The 19,203-nt window shown below is 40.4% G+C and overlaps 1 protein-coding gene and 1 pseudogene across 17 annotated transcripts in view; both read right to left on the reverse strand.

Moving 5' to 3' along the window:
* The window catches only part of RBFOX1 (RNA binding fox-1 homolog 1), a 1,358,182-nt gene that overhangs the window by 1,174,974 nt on the left and 164,005 nt on the right, over positions 1–19,203 (reverse strand). The window lies entirely within an intron of this gene.
* Positions 8,067–8,185, reverse strand: LOC118607112 (annotated as a pseudogene).

Below are 19,203 nucleotides of genomic sequence, written 5' to 3' on the forward strand. Positions count from 1 at the left end.
CCTACACCAAATCCACAGTGTTGCTCATTTTCTTTGACATAAAGATCTCCAGAAGCCCACCCTGCCCCCACTGAAAACACTGCAAGTCCAGAAGGAATGACTTTCTTGTTCATAAAGTAGATTCCTTGATGTTCTAACAATATGACCTTGCAGAAGTAAATCGTGTGATGAGCACCATACCGCACGATTCATCCATTAACAAATACTAAGCACTTATCAAGAGTTTGGCACTGACAAGGAACTGAGCGAATAAGGAGGTAGAAAGAAGACACAGAGTCCTGACCCTTACAGACTAGAGAAAACAAATAAGCAATGGCAGATGAACGTAATAAAGTAAACGTGGTGGTGAGAACACATAGCTAGAGCAACAAGTCTTGTCTGGTGGGCGCTGAGGTGACGATCTGGGTCTGACACTCCCCATTAGGTCAACGTCACCTCTGTCCCATGCAACTGCAACAGTCCCCTTTTGCCTTTCTCCCCCAACCTACAAGCCTGTATTTTGTTCCACAGCCAGAGTGATCTTAAAATGCGAATCTAATCAGGCCGCTCTTCAAACCTCCCAGTGACTTCTCACTGCCTCTAAGATGAAAGCCATGTCCTTATTTTGACCTGGAAGCTCTTGCCCGATCTGGCCCTCTTCCGCCTGCCTCTCCTCAGCCCAGGTCACTCCCTGCCCTGGGTGTAACATTCCTGGTACCATGGTTCCTTCCTTTCAGCTCTAAAACAACATCTTTTTTCTTCCCCTCAGAACCTAGGCACCTTCTGTTCGCGTCAATTGCAATGCACATCTCAAAGCTGGTCCCATCTCATCTGTTTGTTCTCTGCCCAAACCCCACCTCCTTCTAAAGACCTTTCCTGATAACCTCAAGTAGGGGACATTGGTTGATTGAGAGGGGAATTAAATTCCAACTGAGTTTCCTTCACGGCACTCTCAAAACGGAGTGACCAATTTTTGTGCCTTGCCATTTATGCCCGTGGACCCACGAAATGTAAATAATAAGAACAAACGTTTGGCTTATGGTCACCGTGCGGAAGGCGCTCTTATCGGCAATTTTCAACTCATAACTCATTTCATCTTCACAGCCTCTGTGTTTGGTTATAGTTGTGGAGACAGACACAGAGAGGTGAAGCAACGTGCACACTAGTTGTGCGACTTGCACATGACAAAGGCTAAATTTGAACCTGGGAAGTGGTTTGCAAAACCCAGGTCCTTCACTTCCATACTGAATCACTTCTTAACCATGAGTTTTTTTTTTTTTTTTCACTTTTTTAATGACCGAAAGGTCATTAAAAAAGTGATAAAGACCATAAAAAAAGTTTGTGCAGTCAAATTCTATCCATCACTTCCCTTTGGGGTTTTCTCCCTTTCCCTCCTTCTCTGCCTCTCCATGACAATGAACTCTCTGCCCTATCCTTTCAGAATGCATTCCTCCTATAATCACTCTTAGCAGCTGTGACTACATAAAGCTTGTTTATACCTATGTCCCATGGCTAAAAGAGATCTTTAGGCTGTCCACAACCCTGTCCAAAGAGTATATACATCACCGAGAGACAGGCTGTGAAATAGACTGTGTTGATTTAACTAGAAACATCCATTAACTAAAAGCAAAGAATACCCAAGGCCACCTCAGCATTCTCTTATTCTGCCTTCCAACCCCTCCTACCCCCAGCTCCATTCTAATTCTGTGCTTCCAATCTTAAACACATTAAACACATAACCTATTATATTTCTTTTTTTTTCCCCACCTAACCAGGCTCAACTTAAGGTCAGTCTCTTCTGGTACACTGGCTCCTATTATGAAGGGGATAAAGGAGAGATTGCTTTTAAAAAGAGACAGGCTGCTTTTAATGACAGTTTCCAAACACTGGCCTTTTGTACTTGAAGGGATTGATGATAAAGCTCACTGTCAACTGACAGTAACATCAATGTCAGAGCACAAAGGGACGGATGTCCCTCAATACGGGATCATCCCAGAGCCATTAACCAGTGCTGGTCCACTCTGCCATCTTGAAGGATGGCCACTCCTCATGACAGCCTGGCTGTGGCTTGACTCTGAGCAGTCAGAGAAATAAGGCAGAGTTGGGAAAGAAAACTCTAATACACACACTTTCTCTCTCTCTCTCTCTCTCTCTCTCTCTCTCTCTCTCTCTCTCTCTCTCTCTCTCTCTCTCTCCCTCCCTCCCTCCCTCCCTCCCTCCCTCCCTCTCTCCCCATACTGGTAAAGTAATTCAATGTTGTCTAGTTGTCAAGGGCTAGGGTCCAAGTTTAAATTCCAGCTTTGCCAAGTTTTTGTGCATGACTTCGGGCAAGTATCTTTGCTTCTCTGTGGTCCAGTGTTCTCATCTGTAATACACTGGTGACAATAACACTGTCTCATAGAGTTGTCTTGCAGATAAGGTAATTCATGCAAAGAACTTGGCACAATGTCTAGACAGAGGAACAGTCAAAACACACATTGGCTCTTATTCCTGTCATAACTACTACGGAACTGTTCAATTTATATCGTGCTTTCTCATGCATCCTCTGTCTTTCCCTGATGTTTTTTTTTTTTTTAAAGGAGACAGGGCATTCAGTACTCCAACCATTTTATAGGTGAGGCTCAGATAGGTGTTAAGGTGGGCTCTAAGTTACACAAGTGACCAGTTGGCAGAGTCAGGACTAGAGAGGTGACCATCTGATTCCAGACCAGTGCTGGGTCCACTGGTCCAGGCTGTTTCTCAAACCGTGGAAGACTGGGTGACTTTCACATGTCTACAATGACCCTAGAAGAGAATGAAGGCCATTCCCTAAGTGTCCCAAGATAATCGCAATTTCAAATATTTTATTTTATTGTTAGTCTGGCCATATCATTTATCGTCTAAGCCTGGATATTTCTGAGAGTGACAAAAGCTATACTGGACAGGATCCGAGGAGAAGAGATATAAACTGAGGCCATACCAGACAAACTGGGACGAATGGTCTCTACCCACTGTCCACATAATTATACTAGCACAAGTCTTGATTTTCTTTCTATAGCTGACTATGGCATCTAACATTTTGCTTCATGGCATATCTTCACATTCCCTCCCTTCTGGTGGGGTCACCCCTCTTTCTTTTGGCCAATGACTTGGGTGTCATTACAGGTCTGCCAAATACAGTAGCACTTTTCTTCCCAGCCTCAAAGACTGGGTGAAGGGTGAAATCAAAGCCAATGGAGATTCTTCCCAGGGTTTTTTTCTGTCAGAGCTGAAAAGGAAGATGGCCCTTGTTTGGGAGGGGGATTATGATGCTCAGAATATCATTGTCCCTTGGCTTCTTAGAGGAAATCTGTCTTCAGCAGGAGAAGCAGCCAACTCACCAAGAGGTAGAGACAAGTGGAGATGACAGATGAACAAAAAAGAGAATGTGAGCCATTGGTTCCAGGCACAAAAATTTCAGGTCCCACCTCTGATACCCTCATTCCTGCAGTCATTTATTTGATTCTGTAGGCTGACACAAAATCCTTCCTCAAACCATTATCTAATATATTCTAAGATCATTTTTTTGCTTCATTTTGTTAATACTAGTGTAAATCAGGTTTCTGTTATTTGCAATCAAAACAATTCTGATTATACAGATGCAAAAAAGTATGGGTAAGGAGGAGTACCTCCATGAAAGCTAAAATATGTAAGTGAGAGAGAAGTTAGAAAGGAGATAGTTTAAGGTAAGCAGCACATTTTCATTGAAATGATCATTCGAGTGAATAAAATTATGAATAAGGACAACAAGGGAGATGTGTCTTGTGTCACAAGAGGTCTTATTGAAGGAAGGACATGGCCATGGAGAGGCCTTATGGGGCAGTGGCTTTGGGGTCATATAAGTCCTGAGTCAAATGTCAGTACCACTGCTGACTCACTTCAGCTCTAAGTTTCCATTTCCTCCTCCACAGAATAAGGATTCTCATATCTCTCAGAGTTGTTAAGAGAATCCTCAAGGATGTACATAAAGCACCCACTATTACTCTTGGCACACAGAATGTTACTAATAAACAGTAATTATGATTACTGTGGAGGGCAGTAAAGGCATATCCAACTGTAAGACCTGGTGGGTGCTGGTTTAGAGACTGTGGTGTCCCTAGGGATAGAAGCTATCCCTGAGTTGCTGTGGTCTGGCCTGGACTCCATGGAGTGCCTAATAAAAGTCAATGAATAAATAAATAAATAATGAAATCATTGATCCATACACATAATCTTAGAGTGATCCTAAATAATCACAAAAAACCATCATTAATATCTTCAAGGAAAATGTATCTGGCAAGGTATTTAGAGACAGATTGCATTAAAGAAATCTTCGTGGCTGTTGTCAAAATATATATTTTTTGCAAGAGCGAAAACCTGCAGATAGTACAAATAAGGAAAAAGTAAAGCAATCATTTCTGCTTTACATCATAAACCCATGCAACTTGTTTACAAAGAAAATGTGGTAAAAAGTGCATCACGCATCCAATCACTCGTTTATTTGTGAGTTTATTCACATGTGTTAGCTCCTGCTATGATTCAGCAATGCTCTGCATCCAAGGGACGCAAAGAAGAAGACACAGTTGTTGCCAAAGGACCCTCAAACAAGGACATGAAGAAGACATCCTAATGACTAAGTGATCAAATTTAAGAAAGATCGCACCGTCAGAGGCAGCAAGGGCTTCAGAATTCCTGAAGATGCAGCACTCGCTTTCCCAGAGAAGACTGAATGTGCCAAGGCCTACTGGGAAGAACCACGAACCACGAACCCCGAAGGGGGAAACAATATCAAAGGCAGAAAGTTATGAAGACGTGAGCCGTCGTTCGCGGGGACAGTGGATCCTCTGATCCCCCTGGAACAAAGCCTGCATGTGGGGGCACTGAGACTCGAAGGCTGGGTTGACCAGATGCCCGTAAATCTCAAATCCCAAGCTAAAACACATAAATTTCATTCTGTCAAAAATGATCAGCCACCAACATTTTTTGATAGAGAGAGGGAGCTAACCAAATCAGAATTTTTGTAAAGTAATACTGAAAGTAGAGCAGAGGGTAGCTTGGGAGGGAAGGCGAGATGACAGATTTCATTTATTTTATATTAAATAGTCAAACATTGTCCAAGGATTCTAGTAAGAATGACTAAATGTATGGACATACTGCTAATTGTAGGAAAGAAGGCTAAGTCAGGGTGCTAAGAGACAAAATACAGGAAAACCCAGTGCAAACTGTATTCAGGGGTTGGGGAGGGAAGGCATTCACTGTCTCATGTACGTGAAACACTCAATGGTAGATCCAGCTCAAACACAACTGTTTATGTAACATCATCTGTACTTGGTCTCTCTCTCTCTCTCTCTCTCTCTCTCTCTCTCTCTCTCTCTCTCTCTCTCTCTCTCTCTCTCTCGGATCTGCTGTCCTCTACGTTGCCTCCCATCTTAGTCAGGATCCCCCATCACAGAGGCCATAGCTACTCCAAACTTCCATTCTCATGACCTTTACCAGTCAAATCAAGGTGCTATTCCTCCTATCCCGTCCCGCCCTGCCCCCCAGCTGTTTCTGAGTTGAGTTTCACTGACCTGCCTGGACCAGATGCCCACCCTTGAATCATTCACGGAGGTCAGGGTTTGGGATGCCCTGATGAGTCAGTCAGGCCTGAGTTATGTGTTGCTTTTGAATCTGAGGTGGGTCCACTCATGCAATCACATGTGGATGCAATTAAGGGAAAGGACATGCTGTAAAAGAGTGATGACTATTGGGCAGGCAAACCCAACAGATGCCTTCTTCGGGAGCACGTGAAGGGGAAGGCATATTCAGTTGTAAACTTAAGCTAAAATAGCAGTGCCCTCACTGTAAATACACGTACGGCCAATATTATCAGAAGAACCTTCAAATGTGCTTTTCAAACCTTCAAGAGTGCTTGAAATTTTAAAGATCAAAATACTTTTATTCCTCCCAAATCAACTGAAGTTTCTTGAAAGTAAGTACAAAGAACAAAATCTCTTCAGAGATGTGAAGATGTACAGTGGAAACGAAAGGACAAACAGAACATTTCAAACTCACCTAATATTTTCAAATAAAAGAGCTTCCTCCCAGGAATGTATATATAAATTTCTCCAAGCACAGCCACTAATAAGAGTGTCATAAGACCCTCACATATGTAGGAATAGTCCTCTTTACTTCTGTTAACACTGACATTAACTCTTACAATTCATATGCTTCTTTTTGATTGAAAAATGAACTTGGCTTTTTCTCTGGAGAGTAAACAAACAAACAAAAAAGACGTTTTCTCCAATATTTCCAGATATACACACTCTTTGCAGTGTCTACAACTATATTATGATGCTGACAGTTTTAAGATCAGTCGAAAACTCAAACCACAGCACAATGATTCGAGGTGATGAAAGTCAAAATGAAAAAAAGACCTGGGTTTTGAAAAAGGGTTGTTTATTATCTGGGTGACTTCTGGTAAATTACTTAACCTCTCTGTTCCTCTGTTTCACAGTCTGTAAAATAGATACAACACAAATACTTAAATGAGAATAAGGTGAAGTAATATATGTAAAATTGAAAGTATGAGTGCATGCATGTGTATATGTGTACTTGGAAACTTAGAATGTATACTTGAAATATTTCGGCTTTTAAAAGCTCAAGTTGTTCCAACCTTATTTTCAAAGTTCATGTGTGTGCGTGTGCGTGTGTGTGTGTGTGTGTTCAAGTAAGTATAATTCTCCAAACTGGACACAATCTAAATGCTTTACAAGGGAATAATTTTATAAAATGATAATGGACTCATACGATAAATACTATGTAAACCTTAAGTAGAATGCAGTAGACTTATTCAGGCTGATACAGGAAGATCATCATAATATCAGATTAAGTACCAAAAGCAAGATACAAAACACTGGGTTGAGTATGTTCCTATTTAAACAAACTACATATACATACACACATATATATAGACATGCATAAATGATCATATAGAAATATACACATCATTTATATGATTTATATACTGACAAATATTACACTATTGATAATTATATGTGTATGTATACACATGATAAATATATAAATAAAGATGTACATATAAGAACTCGTACATAAATAAAACTTTTATGGAAAGGTACATAAGAAACCAAAAATGGTTGCTTCTGGGAGGCAAACTGGCTATGTGGAAATAGACCTTGAGATTCAGTCAAGATTTGAAATTTCTTTTTACCGCATGCAAAATATAATTAATCGCTCTTTTTCTAAAACTGACTCTCACAGACCTTTCCCCATGCATCTGCTATTGTTTATCCTATCTGTAATCCTAAGAACTTCTACTCCCAATAATGTTCATGTGTGAATGGACTGTTCAGCTTTTTTCAGATCACTCTATTTACATGCGCGGGCTACACATTGTTGAGAATGATGCTAGCTGATTAAGAGAGTTGGTAAAAAAGTACCCACTGTGATTGAAACACTCATTTAATACATTTTAAATGCCTGAAATGCTCAGGTTCCTTGATTGGTGTTGATTGTTTGCATTTGATTTATTTCCTCAGTAGCAGTGTTCATTAAATTACTTAATATAATGGCCGCCCTGTAGTTGTAACTCTATTTAATTCCATATTCTAATTCACTTCAGGAGCTGAGAATGTAGATTTTTACCAGCTAAGAGCTGTCTATTGCTCATAGAAATTACTTGCAAGGAAAAGCATCTATCAAAAGAATCTATAGCAATCATATCTGTTTTGGTTTTGTTTTTTAATTTCCTAGGTTTTTCTGTTTGTTTTATTTTGGTTTGAGATTTTTTTTTTCTGTTCATAGCTTTTTTTGTTAGCAGCAATCTTATTATTTTTGACAAATTATTAACTACCACAGGCACACCTGTAAAGTGATGATCAGTACTTGCAACAGTATATTTGATTTCTCACATTTTAAAAGTTTATCAACATGTGCACAGCAAGAGTTGTGCCAACAACATTCCAGCAGCCCGTAAACTAAAACTAACTCCACTTTTTTTTTTTTTTTTAGGCAAGGCAACCCTTGGAAGACCTCACAGATTGCAACTAGACTTGTCAGTTTACAATCCCTTATTTTTTTATTTTTTATGCCTACAGCACCTGGTCTTTCTAGGTGGTCTCCCATCCAAGTACTAACCAGGCTCAACCCCGCTTAGATTCCCAGATCAGACAGGATAGGGCTTGTTCAGGGTGGTATGGCCATAGACTACTTTCTTTTTTTTTTTTAAATAGACATGGCTTCATTGGACATTCCAATAGTGCCCCATCTGAATGGAGATTTTCTTCCTTTGCTTGTTTTCTTTTATCTGTCCCAGTGAAGGTGGGGTACTGGGATTTCTCTTCAGTCATTGTTTATAGTCTAAGGCTGTTGAGATTTGCTTCTTTTCCCCAAGGACAGCAAGTAATTATGACAGGTGTTGTGTGCACATTTACATCAATAAGCCCCACTGTAGAATGAGAGTACTGATCAGAAGAGGTGGTCAGGAGGAGAATCTATTGTACTGGACTAGAAAATGCCTTCAGAATGAGTTGATATTAAAAAAAGAAAGAAAGAAAGAAAGAAAGTGTGAAGTCATTGAGTGCAATGTAGGGGTCACTGGGAACTTACAATAGAAAACAAAATGAGAAAGGAAAAATTGCATATTTCTAACTACAAAACTCAGATTAATCAAGAAAGAGTTGGAGCTGACCAACTGGAATAAAAAAAAGCCCAAACGAGACTGGGTTTTAAGTATTCCGAGACCCTGATACTCTGGGAATGTGTGTCCCTCCCTATAGCAATGGCTTTTTTTAGAGGGAAAAAATCACAGCAAAGGAAGCCAACAGCAACTGAGGGCAGCTGCAGGAGAAGACCTGGGGTGAGGTTTCAGCAGGAGCTGGTACCCCCAGGTAAAGTATGAGATCATGAAATGTTTGAAAGATGTACCAATGGGTGAGCAAGGGTCTGGGCTGCCACTAGGCCGGAAGCAGAGGGAAACTCACTCCGGTGTCCTGCATGAAGTGACTCAGAGCTTAGGTGGTTGTCCCCACTCCAGCTACAGGGCTGGAGCCCATCCAGAGGTGGGAGCCAATGGCTATTTGAAGATAAGCTATAGAACTAGTTCAATAGGCTTAGAGACACTTGGTCCCCATACAATTACATACTTTTAAAACAAGTAGAAAAAGTTTATTATTTAAAATTGCAGAAAGAAAAAAATGTTGAGGAAGGAGAATAAGGGTAATTGATTCTTAACTGGTGGATTCCATAAATCTTTCTGTCATGTGACAATTACACGTTATAAATCTTTCGCTTCTGTGACAGGTATTTGCTGAGTGTGGACTCTTTTCCCTGAGGCACTGTGCTAGGTGCTGTGGGTCCACAGAAATTACTCTAACACAGAAGCATCTTAAGTCTACTAAGGGAGATTGAACATCAAAGCAAAATGTAAGATGACAATTATTTAGTAACCTGGGGGTGGGGGCATTCATTCATTCATCCTATGCATTCACTCATTCATTTCAATCAACAAATTAGTAAGATGGTGGTTGAAAGCATTATACCCTGGTATGGTTAAGTGTGGGAAGATGGTGGGGTTTAGGATAAGCTTCATTTACATCAGAGGTTCTCGCCCTCGACTACATATTAGAATCACGCACCTGGCGAGCTTTTAAAAAGTAAGAACGCCTGACCATGAAACTCCTGGGACTTTAGTGTAATTGGTATAGAGTGGAGCCAAGTTCTGATAGTTCTTAAAATTCCATCCACTTGATTCTAACGTGAAATCAGGGATGAGAACCCGTAATATGTGCTTAGGAACTCTTGATTTGTGTCTTGAAAGCTATGGAAAGGAATTGGAAATATGGAGAAAACAAAACAAAGCCCAGTTAAAATCTTTTTTTTTATCTTCTAGTGATTTTCGCTATGCCAGGAGGCATCTTGTAAAGTATGTCACTATTTACATTCCCCGGCATCAAGAAGGAAGGCAATTAATTCATAGGTAGTAAGATGTGAGGCTGGGTACTTATAACGCAATATGAGTTTCTGGATTAATGGCAAATCAGAAGAGGGAGTTTCAAAGGGATGAATTTGGTTTCCAAGAAAGTCGAAACCTTCATTAAAAGAACGCCTTGCCATACTACTGTTTCAGTGTGGGTACAGACACAATGTCATCACTGTAAGAGCAATATTTTGATGCCTTCTAAGTGCCAGGCACTTTATAGACATTTCTAACTCCCCAAAACCCTGTAAGGCAAGTATTTTTATTCTGGTTTTACAACTGACAAAAGTGGGACTGACAGAGGTAAGTGACCCGCCTCAGGCGATCTCGCTAGTTACTGAATGAGTGAGTCAGGACCGGCCAAATAAAAAACTCAGCAATAACCACACCCTTTCTCACAAGCTTCTTTCATGGGGAGGAAGGAGGGTATACTTCCACCTCCTACGGCCACAGTTTCATGAACTTCCCTTTAGCAAGATAACTAACAGAGAATACTTAAAATCTATCGGAGGATACGCTTATAATAAAAGCACTCTTACCATTAAGATTTTAATGATTGCCATTATCATGATTCAGATAGAACAAATGTAAATCCAAAGCAGTGATTAGGCATTTCAGGGAGTGGAGGAATGATCTGGATAAGTGATCCTTTTGCATTTATAATGGTTGGATCCCCTGCGTTTATTTAGAGAGAAAATAAAACTCTTTTTCATATGCCGCCATCTACTCAGTCATACAGGTAAAACCAGATTATTCTCTGTATCATGTAACAGAAATTACCATTCCCACAGATCCATCTCATTTCTCTGGTCTTCCTCCTGGTGCCTTTCTCTAGATTTCCATCGTCTCTGATTTACTCATGCAAAAATATTTCTGACTGCTCCTATTTAGAAGACATTGTGTTATGTGATGAGGAGAAAAAATGATTGGCCAATAAAAGTAGGCTTTATCCTCATGGAACTTATAATTTTGCAGGAAAGACAGACGCCAATCAAAGAATCATATGAATAAATGTGGTCCCTCCTTATTGCTGTTTTACCTTCTGGGGTTTCAGTTACCCACGGTCAACCAGGTAACTGAGATAAATGCTAGCGAGGAGAGATACCAGGTGTTATGATAAATAACAGAAGGGAAATTGAGCTTCCTGGAGGAAGCGACACTGCAGAGGAAATGGGGGGAGTGGTTAAATAGTCATTAACCAGGCTAACTGTATAGGGAAAGCTGGCGGGGGGATAAAAGAGTTTAGGGAAGTTCCAGTGAGAGCCAATAGCGTGTAGTGGGAGAGAATGTAGACAAGGAACTAAAACCAAACTCAAGGTGGTTGGTGCAGAGCACGTAGGCAAAGGAGAGGCTGATCAGGTCTAAGTCCTGCGAGGCATTGCTGGCCACATGAAGGAATTCTGTCTCCTGGAAAGTGATGTGAACTCTGAATCCCTGAAGGGTTTCATATAGGGTGACATGATCATATTCCTGGGTGGCGGTGTGGAGAACCGGGGGGACAAGCAGGGAACCATGGGATTCATCAGGACCTCACTCTAACCATCTGCACGGGGAGATGGTGGTTTGGCGCAGGAGGTGCTAACCATGAACGTGGAAGGAGTTGATGGAAAGAAAAGCTCACTCCAGCCCAGCAGTCCACTCTTAACCGCGGGAGACATGTTCCAAGACTCCCAAAACATGCCTGAAACCACAGAACACCAAACGCTATGTATATATTTGTTCCTGGACATACATACCTATGATAAAATTTCATTCATAAATTAGGCACATTTAGAGATTAACAATAACTAATAAAATAGAATAATCATAGCAATATATATATGTTATATGAATGTGATCTCTCTCTCTTGTTCTCTCTCTCAAAATATCTTACTGTACTATACTCAGCCTTCTTGAGATGCATTGGTGGACTCATTCTGTAAACAAGACGGCTGTCAATCACACTTCCTCATCATGCTGCCTGAGCACAGGTATACAACTTTTTTTGTTTTGGGGAGTGATTGAAGTTCGTTGCTCTGTACGCTACACCTGATTTTATAATATGCCCGGCAGTGTTGCCCCATAGAACCAGAGTTCACCTGTCCTTCCATGTCGTATGCGCTGCTGTCTCCTTTGCATTTTTTATATAAATATAGGTTTCATTGAGCATCTACTTCCAGAAGAGTGTGGTCTCATCACAAGTGAGGGCTCACTTGGATGGCATCCTTTCTCCTTAGTCAACATCTTGAACTCTGTGGGAAGGGTTGCAGCAGCTTCTTCATCAGCAGACATAGCCTCACCAGTAATTTGTATATTTTTTCAGTCCGAACCTATTCTTGAATCTGTTTAACCATTCCTTACTTTCAGCGAGTAGTTTGGTGTCATTTTTTTTCATTGCTAAAGTCTTCATATAGTCTCAACACATTGTTGTCAGTTGGAATACGTTTTCTGTTCACGTCTTCCAGCCACGAATTAAATGCCTTTTCCATCTTAACCAAGCACTTATCAAGCATCGTAGCCATAACTTTTGCAGTTTGAGGTACAACAGCAAAATTAACATGAATTTCTTTCTCCTCCTTCACGATTTCACAGAAGATTCCTTCTTACCAGAGATCTTAGTGACCTCGGCATAGATTTTCTTTTCATTCCTAATTACGTTGAGAATTTTCAACTTTTCACTTAGAGGAAGCACTTTATGTCTTCTCTCTGGCATACTGGACTCGCCAGCATCACTGATGTTGCATTTTGGGACTGCTATGAAGCAATTTAAGGGGGACTTGAACACAAGCACTGTGATACCGTGACAGTTGACGTGACAACTGAGAAGGCTAAATGACTAACGGGCACAGCATGGACACGCTGGACAAACAGATGATACACGCAGGATGGAGCAGGATGGCACAAGATTTCACCACACTACTCAGAACAGCGTGCAACTTAAACCTTGGGGATCGTTTCTTTCTGGAATTTTCCATGTAATATTTTTGGGCCACAGTTGACCACAGGTAGCTGAAACCCCAGAAAGCAAAACATCGGATAATGGGGGGATGACTGTCAATTCTTCTAACTTATCTTCCCTCCAGTTTTGGCCTTCTCCAACTTATCCTCTAAGATGTGACTAATGGACCTTTCTAAAATGCCACTGATGTCAGGTGAATTCAGGATAAAATCCCAACTCAATCGTAACATATAACATACTTTGTCACCTGGCCCATACCTACTTTGTGGCCTCGTTTCTTTCTCTCTTACCCATCTCCCCCACCTCAGTAACTACTGAATTCCCTGGGAAGGGGTTCAATGCCACCTTCAACTCACAAAAGAGGTTGTGGGTATTGACTATGCAGAAATCCTGTTCCACCATTAGCACTGCTGACCTGTCCCAGGTTGATCCCTGACCTCCCTAATCCAGCTGGAAGCAATCCTGACTGAGATCTCAAGGCCACTGCATAAATGAATTGTTCTGGAAAAAGAGAACAGGGTCTAAGAAAACACAGAAACACGCAGGCATGCAGATACACAGCAGAGCAGGAGCCTTGAACGGGTTTCGACCTAAGGACTCCGATCTCTCTCCTTTGTTCCAGTTGCTAAGCTAAGATTATAGGAATGCTTCTCTGGACACACATACAACAAGAGAGCTGATCTCAAAGGTAAAATGGAGATGCTTTACAAGTGGCTCCTGAAGAAACAGGGTGGAGTAGAAATGATTATACACACGGGATTTCATGAAGATGAAATCCGGTTGTATTATCAGCAGGATTACCGAAGAGCTGTCATGAAAAAAAAAAAAAATGCCGAAACATTCTATTTCTATTTGGTTCTATTATTCAAAAGAACCTACATTTTATAATCCAGGGAAGCCCTCCATTCATCTGAGAATTAGCCACTGTCCTCAAGCCCTAATTCCATAAATAGCCTTCAAACATTCCACTCAGGGACACAGTGCCGAGTCAGGGTCCCTCCTGGCTTGACATTCCATCCAGAAGGGACTCACACCACATTCTCCTCTCCTTAGGAAGCAAACTGCTTCTCTGCTGTTTCCCACTGTGTCCAATTACGCTGCTGCCCTTGCAAAATGAACACTTAGGCATTCAATACATTTTTAAGGAAATGGATCAGCATGATTATTCTGGGAAACACAAAGCTCACGGAAGAATGTGGCAAATTACAAATTTCAGGAAACAGGGGCCTTCGCATATTAATCACACTAATAAATTACAAATGAGAGAAGTACAAATCCACTTCCCTCCCATGCACGATTTGTTTTGTTTGTCCCTTTGAAGCAAGTGTGCAGAGTATTGTTTTGATGTATTTAGTCCTCTCCTTGTTTTCAATTATTGTTGCATTTTTTAAAAATTGGAACAAAAAGCTGGAAAGCTACAAAAATTTTCCAATTAGCAGTAAAAGCCATAGAAAACAGTGTGATGGAAAATGGAAAGTCTGTCGGAGAATGACAAATACACCCCACACACAATACTACTTCCTTATTCCGAGTCCATGGCGGACATCATCCCTAATGAATTACAGAATTCTGGCCCACAGAGATCACAAGGGACTCAGACTCCTTTTCCTATAGTATAGTGGTCCACAACCTTTTTGGCACCAAGGACCAGTGCTCCTGTGAGAATCTAATGCCTGGTGATCTGAGGTAGAGCTGAGGTGGTGATGCTAGCGCTGGGGAGCGGCTGCAAATACAGATGAAGCTTTGCTCGCTGGCCCACCACTCACCTCCTGATGTGCGGCCTGGTTCCTAACAGGCCACGGACCAGTCAGTAGCCCAGGAGTTGGGGACTCCTGCTATAGAGCATTTACCCACCAATCAGAATTGACATCACTGTGATGTAGATCAGCTCACTCATTTTACAGAAGATGCAACTAAATTCTGGTAGGCAGCGTGCCCTTGCCGAGGACCCTGGCGAATAAGTGTCAAAGCCAAGATAAGAAGACAAATCTTACTGCACATCTGGTGTTCTTAACTACATCTACAATAATAGTTCCCCTCCTTATCTTTATGGGGCACCTGGGGAGAATTCCTTCCACAGTTATGGGGTTCTTTAGGTAACATTTAAGAAAATGAGAAGAGCTAAAGGGGAATTTCATCACTGAGATCAAACATGGAAACCTCTACTTATAACTTTCATATTTGCACATTTCACTTAGGCCTGCACTGAACATAGTATTTGATGTTCATGTTTAAAGAGAACACACACACACACACACACACACACACACACACACATGCACGCACACACAAATGGCTCCATCCCAAACCTATTCCCCTTTTGCTTTGCATGGCTGTATTCTTCTCAACATTCTGATTTCAGCTTAATTATCACTTTTCCAAAATATCTTTCCAGGCCAACTTATCTAAATAGACCCTCCACTAATTAGTTTCTCTCAATATTCTATTTCATGCCTAACATGGACCACAACTGGTAATTGGTAGAACTATTTACTGGCTCAGAATTTCTTCCCCAAGACAACATGCCCCAAAAGGTCAGAGAACTACATCTGAGTGTTCTCTACCAACATCTAGCCCTGCTTGGATGGCGGCCACCACACAGGAAAGTCAGAGAAAAAATTATAAATACCATACTATGAGCATCTTGCCTTTGTATTTTTATTCCATCTCCTTGTTCTCTGCACATCCACATCTGGTAATGTCCTTGGGTATCCCCTGCTCGAAGATCACTGCTCAGGTTTTTGGCTCTTCCCTTAAGGTGCTTCGTGAGACTTTTGCTCAATCAAGTGAAAAAATGTCCCTTTAGGCTGCAATGAGTGAAGGAATTAAGCTTCTAACCTCAGCTCTGTCATCGAACCTCCCTAAGCTTCCACCCGCTTCCTCCCCTCAGCTGATCCCATTCTAAATTGTTGGCCCACAGGCTTGTGAGCTGAATAAATGGTCGTTTTAAGCCTCTAGGTTTGGGGGTAGTTTGATGTAGCACAAGGTAACACTGTTAAGAACAAAAGTGCGGTGGCCTGAGCTTAAAGTCTGAGCTTCCCACCGAATGACAGTGTGATCACAGGCACACTGGTTTAAGCCTCAATCTCTTCATAGGTAAAATGGAAATAATAAGAGCATCTTCCTGACAATGTTGTTATAATTATTAAATGAGTTCACACACATACAGTACCAAGTACAGACTAAGCGTTCAATGGATATTAGTGATTATTGTTATTTTTTAAGAGTTAAAAGGAGTCATTTCAATCATTAATTGCTTGAATTTATCTCTTCTATGCTCTCAGCATTTTGTTTATGAAAAGGGAAAAGCTATTTGCATGCTCCTGTGAAGCCTTTTACAAAGAAAATAGGGTAAAATATATTTATTATTATCTACAATTTCCTCTTATTTCCACCAAGTAAGTGTAATCTTGACTTAAAAGGAGATTTGTACTCAAGTAGGTACACATTGGATAAATAGACATTTTTTGTTATGCTGAATTACAAAAGGAGAATCATGCCTTTTATTTTTCTTTAAAATAAGAGATTTGGATCACTATTCATAAGAACAAATAATACTCCAAAATGTGCCATATGCTACATGCTATGCTCATTCAAAAGAAGTTTCCACTCTTAATTTTAAGGACTATGAAGCTTAAAATGTACATATTCTATATTTAAAACCATTCAGTTTTTAATATTAGAAGGATGTTTTCCATCAGCAGAATTGTAACAAGTAATGGGAATCTTCCTTCAGTGTTTTTTCTTTTCTTCCTCAATTCTTAAAAATCTGGAAGGAAACCAATATTTACATTTGGGTTTGTATTTTGCATTAAATTCCTATACTAAATGTCTCCTGGCTTCTATATAGAAAGCACTATTAGCTCATGCTCCATTTTCCTACGTATATAAAAAGCAAATAACAACTTATCTCTTTTTATGAGCTGCTCATGAGTGAAATCCATTCTCGTGTGTGAGACTTAACCCTTCCCAACATTGGTATAACCTATTTCCAGCCTTGTCTCGACACACAGAGCAGAAGTTAGACTGAAACGGTGAGAGAATACACAAAACACAGAAAGTCTGGAACCAGTGCCAGGAGACACCCAGTCTCTGCCCCACGCTCATAAGAAGAGTTTTAGAATCATAGAACCACACGAAGAACACCCAATGAACATCTTTTCCTTAGAGAAAGAGCTCAACTTTTGATTTTTGTTCTTTTTTTTTTTTTTTTTAATAGCTAAGGCAAGTCTGCAAGCTTTACAAATGGCCTTTCAGACTAGAGAATGACACTGTGGTCTCTTGGGATAAAAGGTAAGGAAATGTCATTTGTCTTCACTACCTCTCGAGGGGTGATGCTGCAGCACAGCACAGCCTGTCGATACGATGGGCCAAGGAGGCATCTGCTCTGCACGTCACCTCCGCCCACTACCCTCAAAGAACTCTGGGACAGAGGATATAGACCTCATTTAAAATAAATGCCAATCACTTTTTTCCTTTACCTCTACTTTTATTAAATATACAATCCAAAAGTTTTGTGTGGATACATGAAAAGAGTTAAGGATGCATTAAAAAAAAGGAAAGTTAAGGATGGCTATAGTCGAGAACTACATAGGTATTTTGTCTCATGAAACAGAAGTTTGGAGGTGAGCATGATACGGCTACTGCAGCTGCTCTTAAAAAACCCAGGATTTTTCAATATCCTGTGTGCCAACCCAAAATGGCTTCCGGGTTCATGATCATAAAACGGCTGCTCCATTTTCCAACAAGAACATTCCTTCTAGGCAAGAAGAAGAATGAAGGGAAAGGACAGGTGGCCAAAAGGCACGTGTCAGCTGAGTAAAACTTCATGGCGTCTGTGTTCTGTAGGCTTGGTTCCATGGCCACCCCTAGTTGCAAAACAAAACAAAACAAAACCAAAAACAAATCCTGGGAAAACAAATCCTGGGAAATCAGGGTTCATTGCTGTGGGTTGTTATAGTTTAAATAGACACATTGTCAAACCTAACAAAAACACAAAAAGTGGAGAATGAGCAGGGGTTCTCAGAAAACAGTGGTTCTTGAGGTGGCGTCCCAGGAGCAGTAACCTCAACATTACTTGAGAACTTTGTCAAAATATAAATTCTCAGGCCCATTCCAGATCTCACTGAGTCAAAAACTATGGGAGTGTATGTTGAGAGAGAGTGTATGTTGAGGGAATTCTGATGGGGTCAAAGACTAAGAGTGTCTGCAACAGAGAGGTCTGTGAGACAATAATGACCTTATTAATACTTGACCTGTTAAATTTTTACAAGGAATACGTGAGGAATATGCTATCATCTCTATTTTAAAGATAAAGAAAGTGAGGGTCAGAGCCATAGCTGGCAAGTGAATTGAAAATGACACCATTTAATGTCATACCAACTATTTCAAGAGGTTAATGAAGAAAACGCTTTTTGAGGCCAAAGCTCTCAATGCATGTTCTTAAGACTTTCATACTCTCACAATTGATGAAAGAACCAATTCACAAGACATGCTTCAAAGACTCTGCACTCTTAAATTCTAATAACACTTGGACACGTAGCCTTGGGCAATGCATTCCTTTGCTGAACCTCAGTTTCACCATCTGTCTAGTGGGAAATACCTCAGCAGCTTCACTCTACATTACTGAAATTCATTTGAAATACTAATTCACAAGAAGACTTTTTTGTGCTCTTTAGGATAAAGGTGTCACAGGAATTTGAGTCATATTTTTAACATTCTTAGAATAATGATTACCCAATGATCTTCAGAATTCTAGAAAAAAGAGATTGTCTTAAGGTCCCACGTGGTTAATTACTCCATTCAATATCAAAAAGAATAGCCTAAATGTTTCAGTTAAGTCCACAAAGTCCTCTGCATTAAATCGCAAGACAAACTTTCAGAAATGTGATGCATCGGACCCATATTTGGGCGATGCCTCCCAGGCTAATAGGGACTTTTGCTTTCTGACATTTTTCATTGTGTTAAAGCTGGTTATGATTCCCCACACATTACTTGAAAACCAATTTCATTCAAGACAAAAGAGTGGGAGCAGGGCATTACATTTTATGCCTAAATTATGCAAATTTGGTGGAGTTATATTGTATTCCGAGCAATTCCCTTTCTTCCAGTTTTCATTGTACCATGAGTTAAAGTAAATTCCACTATCCTCATTTGCAAAAGGTGAATACTTTCTATTTTAAAACCCTGGAGGAAAGGATTGACTTTTAATGAGCAGTTATCTAATATAAAAATCTCTTACATATATTACTGACATCATCCCCAAGTATTAAACATACATTGCAGATAGGGTTGATCTTGATTCAATTAA

The sequence above is a fragment of the Rousettus aegyptiacus genome, unplaced genomic scaffold (assembly GCF_014176215.1).
Source record: "Rousettus aegyptiacus isolate mRouAeg1 unplaced genomic scaffold, mRouAeg1.p scaffold_m13_p_8, whole genome shotgun sequence".
Lineage (NCBI taxonomy): Eukaryota > Metazoa > Chordata > Mammalia > Chiroptera > Pteropodidae > Rousettus > Rousettus aegyptiacus.